The sequence below is a fragment of the Mobula hypostoma genome, chromosome 26, assembly GCF_963921235.1.
Source record: "Mobula hypostoma chromosome 26, sMobHyp1.1, whole genome shotgun sequence".
NCBI classification, from domain to species: Eukaryota; Metazoa; Chordata; class Chondrichthyes; order Myliobatiformes; family Myliobatidae; genus Mobula; species Mobula hypostoma.
Genome location: NC_086122.1, coordinates 9,249,092 through 9,261,604, shown reverse-complemented (window position 1 = coordinate 9,261,604; position 12,513 = coordinate 9,249,092). Strand labels below are relative to the sequence as shown.

At 44.7% G+C, this 12,513-nt stretch overlaps 1 protein-coding gene across 6 annotated transcripts in view; it reads left to right on the top strand.

The window, feature by feature from the left end:
- The first annotated feature begins 9,457 nt into the window (after positions 1 to 9,457).
- Positions 9,458 to 12,513, top strand: part of eva1ba (eva-1 homolog Ba (C. elegans)) — a 123,249-nt gene continuing 120,193 nt past the window's right edge. For 4 of the 6 annotated variants that reach the window (XM_063033541.1, XM_063033539.1, XM_063033549.1 and 1 more), the window contains exon 1: positions 9,460 to 9,760. The gene's annotated coding sequence lies outside the window, so the exon portion shown is untranslated. Of the gene's footprint in view, positions 9,761 to 12,513 lie in introns of all 6 variants that reach the window. The other 2 variants (XM_063033547.1, XM_063033546.1) reach the window with 2 other exon arrangements.

The following is a 12,513-nucleotide window of genomic DNA, read 5'->3' as shown; positions in this document are numbered from 1 at the left end:
CCCCCACAGAGACTGCTCGACCCATTGAGTCCTCCAGTGGACTGCATTTTTGTGCCCATGTTTCCATGAATGAAAAGCCTATCGATGCTCACAACCGAGGTTGATCGCTCGGGTGAAGATTGATTTGTCTGCTGGCGTCTGTGATTTCCCTCCATGGCCACGACTTTGGATAGAGGGGCAGAATAATTAACACTAAATTGAAAAAATAAAGGAAGTAAAGGAAAACAAACTATATTGAAAACCCCCTCGATTCATTGACCATTAGCTGGGCTGCTTCCCTACTGCTTTTTTAATGTATCAATCAGGGCTCTAGATTTAAATTTTACTGGTTTATTATTATTAATGTATTGTTGTCATGTGCACCCAGGTATGGTGAAAAGCTTAGCTTGCATATTGTTCATGCAGATCAATTCATTACACAGTGCATTGAGGTCGTACAAGGTAAAACAATACACAGGACACTCAAAGCTGCTGCACAGTTTGACTCTCTGGTTAAGAAGGCATACAATGCATAGGCCTTCATCAACCGTGGGACTGAGTTTAGGAGCCGAGAGATAATTTTGCAGCTATATAGGACCCTGGTCAGGCCCCACTTGGAGTACTGTGCTCGATTCTGGTCGCCTCACTATAGGAAGGACGTGGAAACCACAGAAAGGGTGCAGAGGAGATTTACAATGATGTTGCCCGGATTGGGGAGCATGCCTTTTGAGAATAGGTTGAGTGAACTCGGCCTTTTCTCCTTGGAACGACGGAGGATGAGAGGTGACCTGATAGAGCTGTATAAGATGATGAGAGGCATTGATCATGTGGATAGTCAGAGGCTTTTTCCCAGGGCTGGAAAGGCTAGCATGAGAGGGCACAATTTTTATGGTGCTTGGAAGTAGGTACAGAGGAGATGTCAAGGGTAAGTTTTTTATGCAGAGAGAGATGAGTGTGTGGAATGGGCTGCCGGCAATGTTGGTGGAGGCAGATACGATAGGGTCTGGATAGGTACATGGAGCTTAGAAAAATAGAGGGCTATGGGTATGTACATGTTCAGCACAGCATTGTGGGCTGAAGGGCCTGTATTGTGCTGTAGGTTTTCTATGTTTCTATGTTGCTAATACAGAATGCAGGATAAAGTACAATAGTTGCAGTGTAGTTAGATGATAAGCTGCAAGCTCACAATCAGGTAGATTGTGAAGTCAAGAGTCCATTTTATTGTACTAGGGGACCGTTCAGTAGTCTTTGGGGATGGCACGGTAGCGTAATGGTTAACACAACGCCTTACAGTAACGGCGACCCAGATTCAACTCCCACCGCTCCCAGTCAGGAGTTGGTACGATCTCCCTGTGACCATGTAGATTCCCTCTGGGTGTTCCGGTTTCCTCCCACAGTCCAAAGACATACTGGCTAGTGGGTTAATTGGTCATTGGAAACTGTGCCGTGAACAGGCTGGGGTTAAATCGAGAGATGCTGTGACGCGCGGCTGGAAGGGCTGGGGGGTCTATTCCATGCGGTATCTCAATAAATAAATAAACATGTTGTAACCGTGGAAACTGTCCTTGAGCTTGACTCTCAGGCTTGTGTATCTCCTGTCCAACAGTGACAAAAGATATTAAAATAAACCCACAGTTTATTTTTATTTGTTTTAATTCCCTATAATCCATTTTAATACCCTGCTCAATCACAAATGAGAAATGGGAGTTAGAAGAGACCACTTGCTACATGGGAGTATAAACCTCATGCTCCTAATTTTTCCTTAGTGATGGTTTTAGTTGGGAAATAGTTAAGCCAGAATGAGTAAATGTTGGTAGGCATTCAGAGGATGATAATATCACGAACTGATAACCGACGAGTCATAAAGTTATAATGAGAAACAGAAGCAGGTTCTTTACTTCAGAGTCCGTGGTGACCACTCACACTTGTTCTATACCTGTCCTTCCCATTTTATTCTCCCTATGTTCTCATAACTCTGCACCCCCACCCCGGATTCTAACACTCACCTACACATTTGGGACAATTTAAAGTGGCAAATGAGCCTGCCGAGCCACACATCTGTAGGATGTGAACGAGAAACTGGAGCACCCAGAGGAGACCCACACAGTGACAGGAGAACGCGCAAACTAACACAAACTGCACCAGGGGTCGGGCTGAGCCCGTGTCTCTAGCACCGTGAGATAGGGATTCGGCCAGAAGCATCGTTGTGCTTCAGTATGTGTACGGGTTTCTTCTTTTATGTGTTACGTACCCCGTAACTGGGTTGCCAAACCAGCAGAAATGGATCACTCAGTTGGAGTCTGGAGTACTAGAACTAAGAAAGTTTTATTAAAGAAACAAGCAACACAGTAATCGAAAGGATAATAAATGCAACAGTTCAGTGATGATAAACACACATGTGCACAGAATTAAGATAACAGCATCAATCAAGCTCTATCGTTGTCTAGGGGTAAATGACCAATTTCAAAATGACTCAAAGTTCAGTCCAGTTTAGTAGTTCAGTTCGCAGTAATCGTTGCCATGGCGGTGGACAACGTGGGGGAAGAGAGAGATAGAATAGGAACAACTCATCATTCAGAACGGCTTCACTCACAGACCAGCAAGATGGCTCACAGACCAGCGAGATGGCTCACAAACAGCTTTTGGGCGGGTCCTTGGTGATGTCACCTGAGGTCACCGACTGTGACCCCTCCTCCAGATGCGGTCGATCCTCTGCAGTGAACCCGGCACCCAGGCAAGGGCGGACACACACCGGGTTCCCGCTGATCGTACCTTTCCACCCTGGTCGTTGTCTGGCACTTCTCACCCACTCGTGAGAAGCGTACCGCTTCCAGGGTCTCGTTACCTCGGGTGGCGTGTGTGTCTGTCTTAGCGAACCTGTCCCTTTTTATCCCCCTGCTGGGGTATCGCCTGTCCATCACTTCAAACAGTTCAGGGTTCAAAGGGGGGAGCCGCTCCAGACAGCTCTTCCTCCCACATCCCTTCATTACACATCTCCAGACGCTGCTCCATTGTTCCTTATCTCTCCTTCCCCTGAGGGCAGGTGGCAGACCAACTGCTGATGCCACTGATGCTAGCCCAGGCCAGCAAACATCTTAATTTTATGTGTATTCTCGTAACATATGTTACTGCTAAGGTGAATAAAATGGCTTCTCTGCACTGTTAACTGCTGAGACCGTGGTTCTCTATAGCAGTATGTTTGGATTATAATTAGTGATAACGGGACTTGTATTCATTTGCTAACCAACTGGGAGAGATGTTATTCTTTCTGTCTGTGTGAAAGCTGTTAGCTTGTGCGAGCTTTGGGAGAAGGCGCGAGGAGGATGAAGAGAGAAGACGTGGCTTGAGGAGATGGTTGCCAGACCCGCTGGGCCTGGGCTCGTGGCGGGAGCCCAGGGGTCGACGATGAGCGGAGGAGGATCAGCAAAAGGGAATCCATGAGCTCCAACGTTTGTGCACTGGACATGTTGATGAGATTATTGGCGCCTTTTATTTGTTTTCCTTTTCTTTTGTTTCTCTACTAACCCCATACTTAAATATAAAATCTTAATCATTTAACCGCACGTTGTGGACTGAATGTTATTTCGGGGTACTGATGTTATACGGGGGACACAACACACAGCATCCACCCAAACTTGATTACCCAGTTTGGTGGGGCCGAAGGCTGCTCCCCCCAGACGGAAGCGAGCTGAGTGAGCCTGAGGCTTACCCAGGGGGCTACATATGGTTTGCTGAGAATGGATGATTTGGGCACAATCGATGCCAATAAATAAATGGCACAGGAGTGTTCAGCTCTGTGTCATTTTGCATATCACAGAGGCAGGAGGCCTGGTTTAGAGCGCTGGGCATTTTGAACTATTGTAGCTCAGGGTTTTCAGCCATGGCTTTCTGGCAGATAAGGGGCACTGACTGAGTTCTCCCTCTATCGCGTAAACCCACCTTTGACAAGACAGTGTTACTTGTGCGAGAAACTTCATCCAGCCCCCAGCGGAATCAATGTGACCATCTTGAAGTCCCTTCCGCACCATACCGGTGAAACATTAAAATTTGATGTGAAATGCTGAAAATGATACAGTTGTGATGGGATATGCAATCAAAAGTTCAAAAGTCCAAAGGTTTCTTATATGATCAGAGTATACAACTCTGAAATTCTTCAATTCTCTGGGTAGCCGTGAAACAAAGAAAAAGAGAAAGGCAGCACAATCACCAACCCCTAAAACCCACCTCCCTGCAAAAAGAAACAAACAAAAATGGGATACGCACATCAACCCTCAAATCCCATCTTCTGCACAAAAAAACAGACAAAACCAGATCAGGTACATTAACCTCCAAATCCCTCCTTCTGCACAAAAAAGTGAACAAAATGGATCAGCCACGTCAATCCTCAAATCTGTCCTCTTGCACAAAAAATATAAACAAAACTGATCAGACTCATACGTCATAGCTATATATTCTGGATATATTGCTGCCTTTCTTCCTCAGTATTTTCAGTTCATGGGGGTGCCCAGTCAATCCAAGGGCGACTCTTCGATGTGAAGCTGACAGCAGTGGCTGATCAGTTTCATTTCCACCTCTGACCCAGATGGCAGAAGGTTCAAGTTCCGCTCTGGGGACTTGGGCATGCAAAATTCTGTGCTGAAAACCTAGTGCGTTTGAGAGGGAATACTCTACTGTCAGAAATGATTCCACTCGGGTGAAGTATTAGTTAGTTTGGTATCACTGATCAGGATGAAAGATTCACTGTATCATGTGGATGTCTGTGGTGCAGTGGGGGTGGAAGGGTATGAGTAAAAAAACTCCTCCTGATTTCCTAGTTAGGGCAAATTCTGGAATTGGGCTATATAGCAAATATTAACTTCAGCAACCAATCTTTAGACCTCAACATTTTTTTTAGATTATGAAGACACACAGTCCTCTTTTATTGTCATTTAATAATGCATGCATTAAGAAATGAAACATTATTTCCTCCGGTGTGATATCACAAAACACAGGACAGACCAAGACTGAAAAAACTAACAAGACCACATAATTATAACATATAGTTACAACAGTGCAACAATACCATAACTTGATGAAGAAGTCCATGAGCACAGTAAAAAGTTCAAAGTCTCTCAAATGTCCCACATCTCCCGCAGACGGGAGAAGGAAGAAAAACTCTCCCTGCCATGCCCCGACCACAGTCCGACTCTGAGTCATCCAAAAACTTTGAGCCTCCGATCAGCTCGACACTGAGTACTGAGCACCACCTCTATCTGAACGATTCGACCTCAATCTCGGTCACCAACAGAAGGTAAAGCCGGGGCTTTTGAGACCTTCCCTCCGGAAGATTCCTGACTGTGCAGTAACGACAGCAGCGAACTGGCGTTTCAGAAATTTCTCCAGATGTTTCTCTGTGCTTTCACCACTGCCTCCATCATGTACTGTAGATTAAATTTAAAATGCAGCTCCGAACAATAGTTTCCTGGAGCTGTGGACATCAGCTAATTGAAAACCAGACAATGCTGATTATGCTGACAATGCTTTTTTTTTGCTCTCTGTCCCTCTCACAATAACTCCTTGCCTGTTCTCCATCTTCCTCTAGTGCTCCCCTGCTCCTTTCTTTCTCCCTAGGCCTTCCGTCTTATGATACTCCCCCTTCTCCAGCCTTGTATCCCTTTTGCCAATCAACTTACCAGCTCTTAGCTTCATATCTCCCCCTCCTCTCTTCTCCTATCATTTCAGGTCTCCCCCTCCCCCTCCCACATTCAAATCTCATACCATCTCTTTTTTCCGTTAGTCCTGACTAAGGGTCTCGGCCCAAAACGTCGACTGTACCTCTTCCTATAGATGCTGCTTGGCCTGCTGTGTTCACCAGCATTTTGCTTGTGTTGCTTGAATTTCCAGCATCTGCGGATTCCCTCGTCAATGCTGATTAACCTTCGTTTTGGGTGTCTGGAGTATCGGTGTGAAGATTATATGTAAATCGAAGGAAGCATTGTAGATACTGTACAGTGTAACTGTAGAATGGTCCTGCTGCTACCTTTGATCGTTAGCATGTAATATTGGGTCCAGCAAGGCTCTTCCTCTGAGGGTGTCTCATCTTGTTGAATAAAACACTTCTGTATCCACCAGCTTCAGTGTCTCTCTGGTAACTTTGTTCATGTTACAACAAGTACCATGGCCTATATTTATCATTTTAACAGTGGGAGTAATTTGTCATTACCGGTTTGCTGTCACGGGACTGTGCTGGGTGTAGGTGGACTCTGTTAGTGCCTCCAATGGCTAAACTTTAAAAGTGAAACTTTACTGAGGTACAAGGCTTGGACATTGTGATCGGAAATTAACCATGGCCAATCCCAGTTACAGAATCAGAATCAGACCTATTATCACCAATATATGTTGGGAAATCTGTTGTTTTATGGCAGATATAAAAATTGCTATGAGCTACAATAACTAGCTAGATCGACAAATAGTGCAAAAAAGAAGTGGTTGAGGTAGAATTCTTGGATCATTCAGAAATCCGAGGGCAGTCGGGAAGAAGCTGTTCCTAAAACACGCGGTGACTCCCTGGTTATAGGGCACTGGATGGCTGAGTAATCGTGTGGCGCAGTAGTGTAGTGGTTAGCACAACGCTTTACCACACTAGCAACCTGCGTTCAATTCAGGCTGCTGTCTGGAAGGAGTTGGTACGTTCTCCCCGTGACCGCATGAGTTTCTGTCGGGTGCTCTGGTCTCCTCCTACAGTCTAAAGATGTATGGTTAAGGGGTTAGTTAGTGTGTTGTGGGCATGCTATGTTAGGCTGGAAACATGGTGACATTTACGGGCTGCCACCAGCATGCAATAGACCGGTTAGCCTAACGTCGGTGGTGGGGAAACTGCTGGAGTCAGTTATCAAGGATGTGATAACAGCACATTTGGAAAGCGGTGAAATGATCGGACAAAGTCAGCATGGATTTGTGAAAGGAAAATCATGTCTGACGAATCTCATAGAATTTTTTGAGGATGTAACTAGTAGAGTGGATAGGGGAGAACCAGTGGATGTGGTATATTTGGATTTTCAAAAGGCTTTTGACAAGGTCCCACACATGAGATTAGTGTGCAAACTTAAAGCACACGGTATTGGGGGTAAGGTATTGGTGTGGGTAGAGAATTGGTTAGCAGACAGGAAGCAAAGAGTGGGAATAAACGAGACCCTTTCAGAATGGCAGGCGGTGACTAGTGGGGTACCGCAAGGCTCAGTGCTGGGACCCCAGTTGTTTACAATATATATTAATGACTTGGATGAGGGAATTAAATGCAGCATCTCCAAGTTTGCGGATGACACGAAGCTGGGTGGCAGTGTTAGCAGTGAGGAGGATGCTAAGAGGATGCAGGGTGACTTGGATAGGTTGGGTGAGTGGGCAAATTCATGGCAGATGCAATTTAATGTGGATAAATGTGAAGTTATCCACTTTGGTGGCAAAAATAGGAAAACAGATTATTATCTGAATGGTGGCCGGTTAGGAAAAGGGGAGGTGCAAGGAGACCTGGGTGTCGTAATACACCAGTCATTGAAAGTGGGCATGCAGGTACAGCAGGCGGTGAAAAAGGCGAATGGTATGCTGGCATTTATAGCGAGAGGATTCGAGTACAGGAGCAGGGACGTACTACTGCAGTTGTACAAGGCCTTGGTGAGACCACACCTGGAGTATTGTGTGCAGTTTTGGTCCCCTAATCTGAGGAAAGACATCCTTGCCATAGAGGGAGTACAAAGAAGGTTCACCAGATTGATTCCTGGGATGGCAGGACTTTCATATGAAGAAAGACTGGATGAACTGGGCTTGTACTCGTTGGAATTTAGAAGATTGAGGGGGGATCTGATTGAAACGTATAAGATCCTAAAGGGATTGGACAGGCTAGATGCAGGAAGATTGTTCCCGATGTTGGGGAAGTCCAGAACGAGGGGCCACAGTTTGAGGATAGAGGGGAAGTCTTTTAGGACCGAGATTAGGAAAAACTTCTTCACACAGAGAGTGGTGAATCTGTGGAATTCTCTGCCACAGGAAACAGTTGAGGCCAGTTCATTGGCTATATTTAAGAAGGAGTTAGATATGGCCCTTGTGGCTACGGGGGTCAGGGGGTATGGAGGGAAGGCTGGGGCGGGGTTCTGAGTTGGATGATCAGCCATGATCATAATAAATGGCGGTGCAGGCTTGAAGGGCCGAATGGCCTACTCCTGCACCTATTTTCTATGTTTCTATGTTTCTATACCAATTGGTAGGTCATTTGGGCATTATAAATTGTTCCATGATTAGGCTAGAATTACAGCCTAATTCTAGCGGCATGACTTGAAAAACCAGAAAGGCCTATATCTCAATAAATAAATATTCAGAATAAACTATTCAGGAAAAGACCTCCCGGGAGGGGGGAGAAGATGGCGGCGCGACGGCAGCACGCGCGGCCACTTTGGTGATGATATCTGTTATCTGTCAATTAGGGGACCGTGCACAATTCTGATTTGATGGAGATAGACATGAGAGTACGGAGGAACATCTGGAAAATTTCTGAAATGCCCGCTTGGCTGCTGCTGCTTCTGTGTGGTAACCGGAATCTCTGGAGCAGAAGGCCCCCGAAATCCTTGGCTTTGCGTGTTTCGGTGGCCGGGGAGAGGTCAAAGACGCTCGGCAAAGGCTGGCGCTCAGGAGGCTATATCGGAGGGGCTGGTTGGAAGCTCTGAGTTTTCTGATGGATGGACTCAGTGTTGGCTGTGGTCGGCTGCTTCCAAGGTATCGGCAAGTTGATGGTTCCTGGAGGTTTATGGCAGGGAGTTTCTCCATTTGCTGCCTGCTATCCGGGACTCGGGAGTCAATCGACTCAGGACTTTGAGACTTTTTTTTACTGTGCCTATGATCTGCTCTTCATCAAATTATGGTATTGCTTTGCAGTGCTGTAACTTTATGTTATAATTATGTGGTTCTGTCAGTGTTATCTTTGATCTGTCCTGTTTTCTGTGATATCACTCTGGAGAAACATTGTATCATTTCTTAATGCATGTATGCATTTCTAAATGACAATAAAAGAGGACTGAGTGTTCTTATAATCTAATTGATTGCGGCACGGGACTGTCTAGAAGCACTGAAACTCGTCACTTTCAACGAGAGAATAACTTCAGGAACAGCACTGCACTTTATGTAAACACACACCACATTTGGTCTAAGTGATGTAAACAGATTATCATTTGCACATGATGTTTTAATGTATCATTTCTACTGTCTTCCATCTTGAAAACATTTAGTAAATGAGGTGGTCCCTTTAAATGGATTGAATTCCTCTCAGTAGCTTTTGCTGTTTCTTTACTTCGAGTTAACATAGTCAGTCCATTGCAACAGTACTCCCTTTGCCTTTACTCAAATTGGTACGATCTGCAGGCAATTTGCCGTTGATAAGGATTCAGTTGTGTCACTCTCTCACATGGAAAACACAGAGCGTTGAACTTGTGGCGGGAACGTGACACTCTGAGTTTGATTAATCATTTACCAGAAATTTGATATGATGCTGGCAATGATATCAAAGCTTCAGAATGTCGACTCTGTGAGATGGTAGCTGTTCTGGTCAGTTCTAGTGAGCCCAGTGTCGTTTCTGGTACCCTAAGTGAGAACAGCAGCTGGTAAATTTTGCACTCCTGAACAAGCCAGCACCAGGTGGAGAACAAAGACCCTCAGGTATGATTGTTGAACCATTAATATTCGGAGCCGACTGCCTCACGAAGCTGGTTCCAGTTACTGCGAGACACAGCTTGACAAAAGAATAGAAAACAGCCAGGTGAGCAGCAGATGAGAACATAGAACATAAAATGTGCAGCTTAGTTCTGACTTTTTAGCCCATAATGTTGGCTCTGAGCCTGTCTTCACTGGAGTCTCGAGGGACAAGGGAGGGTCTCATTTAAACCTATTGAATATTGAAAGGCCTACATAGAGTGGACCTGGAGAGGATATTTCCAATAGTGGGAGAGTTTAGGATGAGAGGACAGAGCCTCTGAAGGATGTTCCTTTAAAAAAGAGATTAGAGGTAAATTCTTTGTCCAGAGTATGGTGAATCTATGGAAATGAATTGTGGAGGCCAGGTCACTGGGCATACTGGTCGACTGCAGATTTCTGCAGCATTTATGAACTCAGGATCTCAAGCTGTGGTGTCACCTGTTTGCAGCTGCTAGGAGTGAGGCATCAGAACCAGTGCCCTCCACTGGGGGCAGTGGGGCATGGGTCAAGGCTGAAGTCAGTGCTGTCCCCCAGTTCTCTCTCGACAGAAGTCAAGCTGTGTTGTGGTTGACTGCAGATTTCTGCGGTACTCATGGACTCAGGGTCTGGACTATTATTGTTTGTGTGGCTGTATTTTACTGATATCTTACATGTACTTGCTATCTTGTACATGCTATGTGTGCTTTGTGCCGTGTGTGACTGTTGGTGTTGTGTTTTGTACCTTGAGCCCAGAGTAACTCTGTCACATTTGGCTATATTCATGGGTATTTGTACATGGTTGAAAGTCAATTAAACTTGAATTGGATTGAATATTTAAACCCGAGGTTGATAGGCTCTTGATTAATAAGGGCATCAAAGATTACGGGGAGAAGGCAGGAGAGTGGGTTTGAAAGGGAAAATAAATTAGCCATGATGGAAGGGTGGAGCAGACTCAATGAGTCGAATGGCCTAATTCTGCTCCTGTGTCTTTACATGGCAGTTGGGGAGAGGCAGGGAGTTCTTTGACAACTTGCGTTTGTTATGAAAATAATCACATACTTTAAATTAAAAGTAAATTTATCAGTGAAATTGTGCAAGAGGAAACCTTGTATAAACATGTTAATGTTAAGCCTGATTCATTACTCCATTCTCCAGCAATTCACAGTTACTTTCATTGACAGAACAAAGAAAATAAATATCCTTCCAGATCTTGTAGAAACAGCCATCTGTTAGTGAGATGCATAACCTGTGAGTACTGATGGGTATTCCATCTTTAAGCACGCAGCAGGTAGCAAGAAATTTTTGCCCTGGATAAGGTAAGAACAGGACATGATCAGAACGCATTCATATTAGTGATGCATGGCGGAAATTTAGCCCGAGATTTGCTTTGCTCCCAGAGCCATATTTCCTAACGTAACTCCACTAAACTCTTGCCAAAAATGTCCACATTCTTTACCCCAGTGTTACTTCCCTAAACTCACCCATATCCTCCTTCCCAAAAAAAAAACCCCTCCAAAGTCTGTTGGGTAGAGAATTCCCAAGATTTGCTGACTTCATGATAATGACATTACTCCTCACCTCAGCCGCCAATGGCTGAGTCCACACTTTGAGGCTGTAATCCATTAGTCTAGCCACAAGTGGGGTGACTACATCAGAATCTAAATCAGGTTTATTTGTCACTGACGTATGGATATGTCTTGAAAATTTGTTGTGTTGCAGAAGCAGTACAGTGCAACATTTGCAGTAAATATACCATAAGTTATAATAATAAATATCTACAGTACTGTATATAGAATCGTAGAGTCATAGAAAGCTACAGCATAGAAACAGGCCCTTCAGCTCATCTAGTCCATGCTCAATTATTTAATCTGCCTAGTCCCATCGACCTGCACCCAGACCATAGCCCTCCATACACCACCCATCCATGTACTGATTCAAGCTTCTCTTAAACATTGAAATCAAACTCACATCTGCCACCTGGGCTGCAGCTTGTTCCAGACTCCCAACACCCCCTGAGTGAAGAGGTCTCCTCTCATGCTCCCCTTAAATATTTCACCTTTCATCCTTCACCCATGACCTCTAGTTGTATTCTCACCCAACCTCAGCAGAAAAAGCCTGCTTGCATTTACCCTATCTATACCCCTCATAATTTTGTACGCCTCTATCAATCTCCCCTCAATCTTCTACATACTAGGGAATAAATTTCCAATATATTCAATCTTGTCTTATAACTCAGGTCCTCCAGTATCAGCAATATCCTTGTAAATTTTATACTTTCTCAATATTTACATCTTTCCTGTAGGTACAGTAGGTAACCAATTTCAACGTAGCATCCCATCTTCTGTACTCAATATTTTGGTCTATGAAGGCCATTGTGCCAAAAGCTTTCTTTATGACCCTATCTACCTGTGATGCCACTTTCAATGAAATATAGACCTCTATTCCCAGTTCCCTTTGTTTTACCATGCTCCTCAGTGCCCTACCATTCACCATGTAAGACCTGCTCTGGTTTGTCCTCCCAAAGTGCAACACCTCACACTTGTCGGCATTTAAATTCCATCTGCCATTTTTAGCCCTTTTTTCCAGCTGGTCCAGATTCCACTGAAAGCTCTGATAGCCTTCCTCACTGTCCACTGCACCACCCAAACGTGGTGTCCTCTGCCAGTTTGCTGATCCGGTTAACCACATTATCATCCAGATCATCAATATAGATGACAAACAACAATGGATCCCTGTAGTACTCTACCAGTCACAGGCCTCCAGTCAGAGAGGCAACCATTTACAACCATCTCTGGTTTCTTCCGCAAAGCCAATGTCTAATCCAATTTACCACCTCAT